We start from the raw sequence: 10,442 nt of genomic DNA on the forward strand, positions 1-10,442 counted from the left end.
TCTTGTTAAAAACATTGCAGTGATTTCTTAAATAACTTAAAGATGTTCAACTGATACCGGATATCCTGTCTTCTCGATTGGTCACTTTTTATCAGGGAAAATGTCGGTGATGCAGTCAGGCATGCATCTTCTGCTAAAAATAAGAAAAGATAGGGAAACATGAAGATCCTCGAAATGGATACTCGGAAAACTGAATGAGTTCTCATTTTCAGTTCAGGTCAAAGTAATGATCAAATATCAGGTTCCGAATTACATCTTGTTGCGGGTAGCTTATTTCGTCATTAAATTTGATCGCAAACCCTCTTCGGTTCACACTTTAACAAGTGATCTATACTACCCTCCAAAAGTTTCGGGACACCCTGAGTGTTTCATCTCTGCGATTCTGGTTGTGTGCTACTTTCTGACATACCAATTAAAGATATTTTTATAGTCTTTTGAGATATGTCTTTCCGAGTGCTGATGTTCAGCTACATTACTTTAAGAAAAAAAAAATAAATAAATAAGACAACTCGATCATGAATGCGCAATTAAAAATTTACTTTGAATATTGTAGTACAGCTGAGAGTACTAAAATGGTTCGCGTATGAATCTTAACTTGTTATAGTGCTTGTTTCCACTTCTTCGATTTCCACATTTTTTTTTTTTTTAATTTTGTGTTTTAATCCTTATTTTATTCAATGTTAAGTGACGTGCTGACAAAAAAAAATCCAATAAAATTTTATTAAATCGAGATGAAAATTTTAAGGTACTCGTTTATAACACTAATCGGAATCCAACCTTCAATTTTTATTATAATTTTAAGACACAGAACACTCGTCAGAATCCAGTTGGAATCAGCCCAGTTGGCCTTCTTGAGTATTGGAACTCAGCCATTGTTTAAAAGATGGGTGGAGTACAATGCCACGAGCATTCTCATAGAAATTAGGAGAATGATTTCCATCATTCGTCGCAAGTCTCTTGTGACTTTTTAAATGGAAAACAAAATGAAAAGTCCACCAGGTGCAAACTAATATTTAGTTGAACCGCTCACCTCTGACCCTGATGACACCGTCGAGGCATTGACAAGATCAATTTCTGAAGATAATCAACTGATAGTTCGTGGTTCCAAACACCAATTGTGAAGTTCACGAAGGGTCTTTGGTTTCTTTCTGGCAACTGCACATTCCACACGATGCCAACAGCTCTCTATAGAATTCAGGTCCAGGCTGTTTCCTGGCCAGCAAAGGGTTGTAATGGACCGTTCTTCCAACCATTTTTTCACCTCTAACAAATAAAAACACGTTACTGCAGAGTCGTCCTGAAAGATGCAGTTACTTGGCAGGTTGAAATGGTCTCTAATGGTTGGCAGCAGTTTGCCTTCCAATATAGCCAGGTCTGCAGGTGATACGAAATGCACCTCCATATCATTTGGCTAGTAGGGAATTTCACTGTAGACACCATACAGTCTGGATGTTATTCTTCACCACGTCTCGTTTGTCTCCCATCAGAGCCATGCAGGTTGAATTTCTTCTCATCCGAGAAAATAACTGCCTTCCACTGCTCGGGGGTGGGTCCATTTGACATGCTCCTTACACCAAATTAATCGGGCCTTTTTTATTTTTTGTGTGAGGAGGGGCTTCTTCTTAGGAGGACGGGCTACAAGTCCATTTCTGAAGAGGCGTCTTCTGACTGTTACTGCACTTGCTACCACTCCTCTATATTGTTCCCATTCTCTTTTCAGCTCAGACGAAGAAGCTTTACGGTTTTTAAGGCATAAGCGCTTCAAAACGCGGTCCTGTTTTGGCGTTGAGACTCGTTTGCGGCGTCCGGTTTTTTCTCCTAACAGCAGAACCAATATTCTTGAGTTTGGAAAGAAATCTACTCACTGTCGACTGATTACAAGACACTCTATAAGCAATGTGACGGGAAGAACATCCTTCCTCACGTAAAGCAACCCTTTCTTAGTGACGTCTTTGCAGAGCGTGCTTATATAACTGAAAGTAACGGCTGATGCAATATTACGTCATCGTGATGACGTAACATTGCATCAACTTAGCTTTGCTTAGCTATTAATAAATATCTTTTGTTTATATTTCTATTTGTGTCATTAATGTAACGTACCATCCCGAAAAAAGGGTTAGAAATGTGAAATTCATAGGTGGATTATCATCGATAGATTGAATTTATATTCAATCTATTGACATGAATAAGACAATTGAAACATAAATACACAATTTAAAATAAAAATAATTATAATAATGAATTTTGGGTAATATCCATGTATTTATATTTTTAAAATACTGTATATACAGTATTTAAAAAAAAACATAAAAGTAATTAAATCTTCGAATATTGATTTGATTTCACATTTGACACTTTTATTTTAAAATTTCCTGTTTTAATCCTTATTTTATTCTATAATAAGTAACACGGTAATAGAAAAAAATCTCATAGAAATTTTTAAATCCAGAATGAAAATTTTAATGTACTCGTTTATAACACTGATTGGATCCAACTTTCAATTTTAATTTTGATTTTGACGCACAGAACACTGGTCAGAATCCAGTTGGGTTTGGTTTGGTTTGGGTTTTATTGGCGCATCAGCAACTGAGACTATAATGCGCCAAAGACCATCCAGTTGGGATGAACTGGAGAAACAGCCCAGATGGCCTTCTTAGGTAGTGAATCTCAGCCATTGTTTAAAAGAGGACTGGAGTACAATACCACGAGCTTTCTGACAGAGACTAGTAGAATGATATCCATGGCTCAATGATGCATTGCGAGTCTCTTCATAAGGCCCTGTTTTCAGGATACCCGTGTTCACATTTCACCAATATTTGCGACATTATGCGATGATGACCAGTAACATAATTTATTAAGTTACAGTCGCATGTTTGGCAGCTATTTCAAAATGCTAAGATTTTTGATATTACGTATTATAAATAGGCAAACAGACCACAAAAAATACGCAATTCCTTGACCTAATACACACGGGTAAAATGGCCTAATCAACCAGTGTGTGTCATGCCTGTAAATTGTAGCCCATTAAAGTTCCTCTAGTCATCGATGGGATTGAAATCCGGCCATTCCCATCTAGAATTTAAATTCAATCTATTTAATTTATCATAATTTTGAGATGGTACGATTCCAACAGTTCCTTCTTCGTTTTGAGGATTTAGATTAAAAGATTTATGGACAGTTCTTTGATTTTTAATTGAGATTGTATTTTAATATCTTCAATTTTTCTTTGTATTCATGATTAGATTAATTTTTTTAAAAGTATAAATTATTCATTATTGAATACACAAATAAAAATGTCAATCCAACTGCCGTGACCAGGACTCGAACCTGGGTTATTGCGGCCACAACGCAATGTCCTAACCACTAGACGATCACGGCTGTTGATAAACATTTTACAGTGAATTCTTAAATATCCACTCGATCTAGAGTTGATACCGGATATCCTGTTTTCTCGATTGGTCAGTTTTTATCAGGGAACATGTCGGTGATGCAGTCAGGCGTGCACCTTCTGGAACTGGAATTAAAATGAGATAATTTTGAGTTTCAGTGAATGAAATCGAGGTTTAAAGGCACCCTAGGCAGGAATCGCAATAGACCAAATGATTAGAAGGAAAGGGAAATTGAATGGGCAAACTTGGGACTGCTGTTCTACTACGGCTTCATTAGTGTGGAGGTGACTGGCATAGATGGGTACAGCAACTGTAGCCTCGAACCACAGAACAAACTTTGCTTTCACAACGAGTTACAAAGGGTACTAGGAAAGTTTTGCAATACAGCTTTGTTTATTTAATTTTTTCAAAGTAATTTCCTCTACATTCAATACACCTCTCCATCCTCCGAAACCAATCTTTAAACCAGTTCTGCCAAGTTTCACTAGGGAGTAAAGCACACTCGTTGTCCCAAGCCCGTAGAAGGTCCTCATCACTGGAAAACCGCCTCCCTTTTAGCTTCATTTTCACATGCGGGAACAGTGCAAAGTCGCAGGGAGCAAGGTCTGGACTGTAGGGAGGGTGCTCGAGAGGTTTCAGTCCTGTCGTGGTCAAATATTCGGTGCAGGCTTTGGCGCAGTGAGCTGGAGCATTATCGTGATGGAGGTACCAGGTGTCCATTCTTGACTTTGGCCGCAGGTTCTTCATAGATCCAATGACTTTAGGCAGGCATTGTTCAGTATACCACTTAGCTGTGACTGTCTTCTGCGTGTCCAAAACGACACGTTCCACAATTCCACTCGATTTGAAAAATACAGCTATCATTTTCAGATATCCCGATCTTTACAGATCGGGATTTTCTGACAATTACGGGTGTGTCGTCATCATCAAAGACCCAAACTTTGTTTTGAGCCTTGGTCGGCAGATCGTAATAGTACAGCCAAGTCTCGTCACCTGTCACGATGTTGTTCACATACCGAGATTGTCCCTTATCAAACTTTTTTAACATCTCCCGGCACCAAGTCACATGTCGTGTCATCTGCTCTTCAGTCAGTTGATGCGGCACCCAGAGAGAACAAAGTTTCTTCACGTGCAAATGATCTTGCAGAATCGAACGAATTGCTGGTGCATTTAGGCCCAAAGTATCCTCTATCTGTTGGTAGGTCACTCGCCTGTTTTCGTCAAGCATTTTCCTCACAGCAGTAACGTTTTCCTCCGTAACTGACGTTCGTGGCCTTCCCGGCCTCTCAGAATCCTCCAGAGTGAAATTTCCCCTTTGGAATTCTCTATACCACCTGAATATCGTTGTACGATGTGGACAATCATCATCTAGTGCAAGAGTCATTTCTTCTAAGCACTGGTCTATGGTTAAACCACGCACGAAATTATACCGCAAAACTGTCCTTATCTCATTTCGTGACCACGATGCCATCGCAAGCACTTTACACTCTCACTACTAATGAATAACTGAGCCCATCGACTTGGCGCGGCGTCTACTATGCACGTATGAACATGTCTCAACATGCAGCAACAAGCAGCTTCCTGTGATTCATTGTTGCGTCATATTGCAAAACGTTCCTAGTACCCTTTGTACCTTGGTATTGAATTTCTTTCAAACAATTGTTTCTCAAAGTAGTGTGTGGATTAACCAGTCAGAAATGAAATTACATCTCCAAAAGGTTAATCTGCTTTTCAGCAATTATCTCATCTTATGAATTTAAAATCATCTTATCTCATCTTATGAATAAAAAATAAATTTGCATGGTTGATTATCCTTTTTTTGTGATTTCATGTGTGTGATTGAAAGTAGTGCAACTCGTTGTTAAAGTAGTTATTTTTCTCTTGTCAGCATTAAGAGAATTCATTAATAAAGCAGTTTAAATCTTGGTTACTAAAAAAACAAAACAAAAAGCCATATAGTTTCCTAACTCCATATTGCTCTTGACCATTCTTGTCATATGATCGATTAATTATTGTGAATATTGCTATTAATCTACGCATTTAAATTATCTATGTTTCCATATTCTTCTTATCATTATTTAAATAATTTACTGAGTGCCTGTGATAAAAAATAATTCATATAGCTGATCAACCTTATCACCAAAGTAAATAAATCCTAGATGAAATCTTTGAAAGAAATAATCAGACTAGCTGAAGCTAATCTAGTAATAGGGGTTTTTAGAAGAATCAGCGACTAAGGCCATATTGCTCCATGTTTGTCTATAAATTACGTGTTTGCTGACTAAAGAGCCGATTTTCCGGGAGGAAAACCCATGCTACCCTCGTCGAGACCGATTAACTCAGTCACATTATTAAAAAGACCCATAAAAATTCCTTTAATCATCCAGGGGACTCAAACTCAGGTCATATCCACCTGGTGTGGGGAGGAAAGCGATCCTACCAACTGTGCCATCCACGAGAGCAACTCAACCTAATATTTACCCTGAAGCACCATACAAATAAAGCACACTAGATGCCAGTATTGTTCCATCTACTGACCTAATCCGAAATTTAAAACAAGCTGTTAGAATATGATCGCTTTAACCCTTATTGAGATCATTCTTTACATTTTTGTTTAATATTTTATTGCAGACTTTCGATGACTCTATCCATGCCAGTGAAAACCGGGAGGCATCTTCCTCCTAGATATGTACCTCTGTCTCTGCATGTATCCAACTGCATTGGCTGTTCGTGATTTTTTCGCCAAAATATTCGCATACCATGATTGAAATGACTAAGGTGGCTGATGACGGTATTTGTCCTCATGGTGCTCGATGCCGGTGTTCAACTGGGAGGTCTTCTGAAGACCATAAAGAGGCCAAGGATTTCTCCAAATACTGTCGACAGCAATTCTCCACCTCTTCCATTATTGGTGTATCGAATATCGCATGTTCAAAAAGCATCCCTCGTCGATTTCTATGGACTTTGGTGTTCCTGGGATGCTTGATTGGATTCGGCTTCCAAGCTTCTCAATTAGTTATAAAATACTACGAATACCGGACTATTGTGGATGTTGAAGTAAAATACGATGGGGAGATGATATTTCCTGGTGTCACTATTTGTAATTCCAACAGGTACGTATATAAGATTATTCAGACAGCCATATTTATTTTTTATTCTCATTGCAGTCAGAGTCTAAATGGACACCATCAGATGAGGTCTCTGACGTACTCTTATTTTAATATTAAATTAAATTAATTATTTCATTATTAAATTAATTAATTAAAAAATATAACGTAATTAATTTCTATTATTTAATTATGGAATTTGATTTAATAAGAGGCACTCCAAAATATTGAGTTTTACTATATTATATATTAATTTATGAAAAAAATAAATTAATAATTAATATTAATCGTTATGTTAGAATTAGAAGAAGTCAATACTGCAGTTTTTCCGATAATCTTTGCTCAGAACCAAAATTGGTAAGTGTTTTTCTAGACTTCATTTTTCAATAATAATTTTGAGTAAATATAATAGTTTCAATATAATTATTTTTTTAATAATTTTATTATTTTAATATAATTGTTTCAATAATATATATAATTGATGGATCGTTAGAACTGCCATCAATAGATGGCAGCACCTATTTCCAAATATTCCATTATTGTAACTGATTATTTCAATTTATTATTATGCATTTCATTTAACTTTTTAAATTTAATAAATTTATTTAAACAAATTATTAAAGAAATTTTATTTGTTTTAATTTTAATATATTAATATACATCTATAACATATAGTAATTGTTTCAATAATATATATATAATTGATTGATTGTTAGTACTGCCATCAATAGATGGCAGCACATATTTCCAAATATTCTTCCATTATTGTAATTGATTATTTCAATATATTATTATACATTTAATTTAACTTTTTTAATTTAATAAATTTATTTAAACAAATTATTAAAGAAACTTTATTTGTGTTCATTTTAATATATTAATATACATCTATAACATATAGTAAGTATATTGATTAAGTTTATATTGATTTTGTTTAGTAAGTATATTGATTACGAACATCATTCCGTTGAAAAGTACTCAATGTTGGTAAGAGATGGCGCTGTCTGCGTTACTATCCAAACTTCCGCATTTCCCAGGAAACAGTCCCATAAATTCTGTCCTTTCAGTGTATTAAAACCTCGATTACAAAGCTCATCTAAATTTTCAAATAGTACGATTTCAAAAGTTTGTTTGAGGATTCAGATGAAAAGATTCTTGGACAGTTGTTTGATTTTAATATTTTCGAATATTTTTTTTACAAAATAAAAAGCAATTTCATCTGCCGTGACCAGGATTCGAACCTGGGTTATTGCGGCCACAACGCAATGTCCTAACCACTAGACGATCACGGCCCTTGATGAAATCCCTGCACTGATTTCTTAAATAACTTTAGGATGTTCAACTGATACCGGATATCCTGTCTTCTCGATTGGTCAGTTTTTATCAGGGAAAATGTTGTTGATGCATTCAGGCGTGCATCTTCTGCTAAAAATAAGAAATGACAGGACAATGTCGAAGTCCTCGATACTGTACGTAAACCAATTCCATATAAACAGTTCTGATTTAAAATTTCAACCAACGTTGGTTAGCTAAAGTTTGTCCCCTTTATGTGTTAACGACATCAAAAGGACACTTCGAAACTGAATGAGTTCTTTTTAAGTTTAGGTAAAATTTAAATCGTGTGTTTTATGCACGATACCCAGGTATTCTTGAATTATAGTGTTTCATGAATTCTCTTGAATACTAGGATTTCTACTTTGGTCCACAATCACTCCAAGATGTCCAAATTTATGATCAAGTATCATATTCCGAATTAAAAGTTGTTGAGGGTTGAAAAATATGGTCCAATAACGCCATCCAAATGAACACTTTCAGCATCGTTGGCGATGGGTGGTCGTAACCATGGATACCTTGAGAGAGCACCGACTTCGGTGGCCCATACGGAAAAGGGTACATTGGTCGTGGTCTTGCTAGCGCCACTGGTTAAAGTCCATGATTAAAAAATACAAAACGAAACTGTCATATCAGGGACACTTGAGAACGAACTCAACTTCCCACCTGTAAAAATCCATAAATTGCGTGTTTATGTAAATTAATATTAATAAATATATAATTTAGTTTAGTAATTATAGTATATCGTGTTGTGCTCTTTTAAAAATAAGAGAATTTTTGCATGACTCAGCTAGTAGCTTATTCTGCAAAAATAAAGTTTTGATAGCCTTTGGATTTGTTTAATCACATATTAATTATTGTTATTATTAATCGCTTTGTCTTAAAATTAAATTTGGTGTAAAAAACCCCTTCTGAAGTTGAATTTATACTGTGGGGGCCGAAAAATTTAATTACTGAATAAATAATGTAAAATAATAAACCAATTGATTGATTTCGCAATATCTGTTATATTTTTAATTGCATAAAAACTGCCGTGACCAGGATTCGAACTTGCGGCCACAACGCAATGTCCTAACCACTAGACGATCGCGGCTACTGCTTACCGACTTTTAATAATAGGTCTTAGACGCTCCACCTACCAGTGAAACCGGATATCCTGTATTTGTCTAGTTTGGTTAGTTTTTATTCACGAAAACTGTTGGTGCAGTCAAGCATGCGCATACGGCTAAAAAATTGAGGTGGGTTCGTCCACTAGCGAGAGGGATATGTATGTATATATATTGTATATGCATGTATATACGTACTTCTGTGGCCCCTAGACAAGTCGAAAGCATTAGGCAAAGATATCAAGCTCTGAACCATCATTTCAACCTTGTCCTCAACAGCTTTCCTGGACTTACTTGGCACACATAATACCAGATGATCTGTAAAAGCAATTTTATGACAATTAACTAATCTTAAATGCAGCCACTGATTCAAAACCAAATGCCAAAACAGAGGGGCAAACACAGAACCCTATGGACACCCTCTGGTCACCTATGGCTCCTGAAAACAGAGAACAGCACAATGGTTTTCAGTTGCAAACACTCTTATTTCGTCCATAACCATTCGAGACCTTGGACCATTCAATTGTATTAAATTTAACGCTTGAATATTATCATCTTTGTGTAAAACCCAGAACTGTTTGGTTAAAAATTCACCATCCATAATTGATACGCGTACTTGCTAACTCTAAGGCTTTAACATACTCTATAAATTTTCTGTTTATACTCCGGCAACGACAACCAAGTCAGTAGAGTTTACAATAAATCCTCAATACAAATATTTATCGTATTTAGTAGTCACGGGTTTGAACCCCGGTCCACTCACTCAAGGTGACGCGTGCTATGCACTCTCGCTCCTGACCACTGGGCTACGTCAGGCCTCACAGAATGTTTACCATCACGACCTCTTCTTCTTACAATTTACACAGTAGGGTTGTTAGTCCCTACGCTTCTGGCACTTGGATCAGGTCCTTGACGATTGCAAAAGTTAAAAGTCAGAAGAGAGCAAGATTATATAGCATCAGCCAAAAAACCCTACATACTTCACACTTTATCTAGTTCTTCCTCGAATTTATTAAAACCATCCAATTTCACAACAACAGATGGAAGCCTGTTCCAATAATCTACCACCCACTGGCTGAATGCAAACTTCTGCACATCTATCCTGCAACCATCCTTCCTCAACTTGAATTTATATGCCCCCTCATGTGTGTGTGTGTAGTCTCAGCAATTCTCATTCAGCTTATTCAATTAATTCAACGCCTTAAGCACCATAATCAGATCACCCCACAGATGCCTGGTTTCCAGTCACTGCAATTTACAGAATTTAAGTCTTGTAGGTAAGAGCTTTTGTTCCCTGCACCAGTTTGGCCTTCTCTGAACTTCCAGTGCTCGGGAGAATTTCATATATGACTGCACAATTACCACCACATCTTCATTTTTCACTGTCCTGAGTGTAGTATTACACAGTTGATAAATTACTCTGGGATAACTGCTATCCACGCAGTACCTTGAATTTGTCAATTTTAAACTTCAACTGCCATTTCTCAGCTTAATATTCCCAATTTTCC

At 36.4% G+C, this 10,442-nt stretch overlaps 2 non-coding genes across 2 annotated transcripts; both read right to left on the reverse strand.

Moving 5' to 3' along the window:
• Positions 1 to 3,306: 3,306 nt before the first annotated feature.
• Positions 3,307 to 3,378, reverse strand: TRNAH-GUG (transfer RNA histidin (anticodon GUG)). Its single transcript has one exon. It is a non-coding gene; the product is annotated as a tRNA-His (tRNA).
• Positions 3,379 to 7,716: 4,338 nt separating this feature from the next.
• Positions 7,717 to 7,788, reverse strand: TRNAH-GUG (transfer RNA histidin (anticodon GUG)). The gene has a single exon. It is a non-coding gene; the product is annotated as a tRNA-His (tRNA).
• Positions 7,789 to 10,442: the final 2,654 nt, after the last annotated feature.

Source organism: Mastigoproctus giganteus, chromosome 4 (genome assembly GCF_048544385.1).
Source record: "Mastigoproctus giganteus isolate SK-2022 chromosome 4, ASM4854438v1, whole genome shotgun sequence".
Lineage (NCBI taxonomy): Eukaryota > Metazoa > Arthropoda > Arachnida > Uropygi > Thelyphonidae > Mastigoproctus > Mastigoproctus giganteus.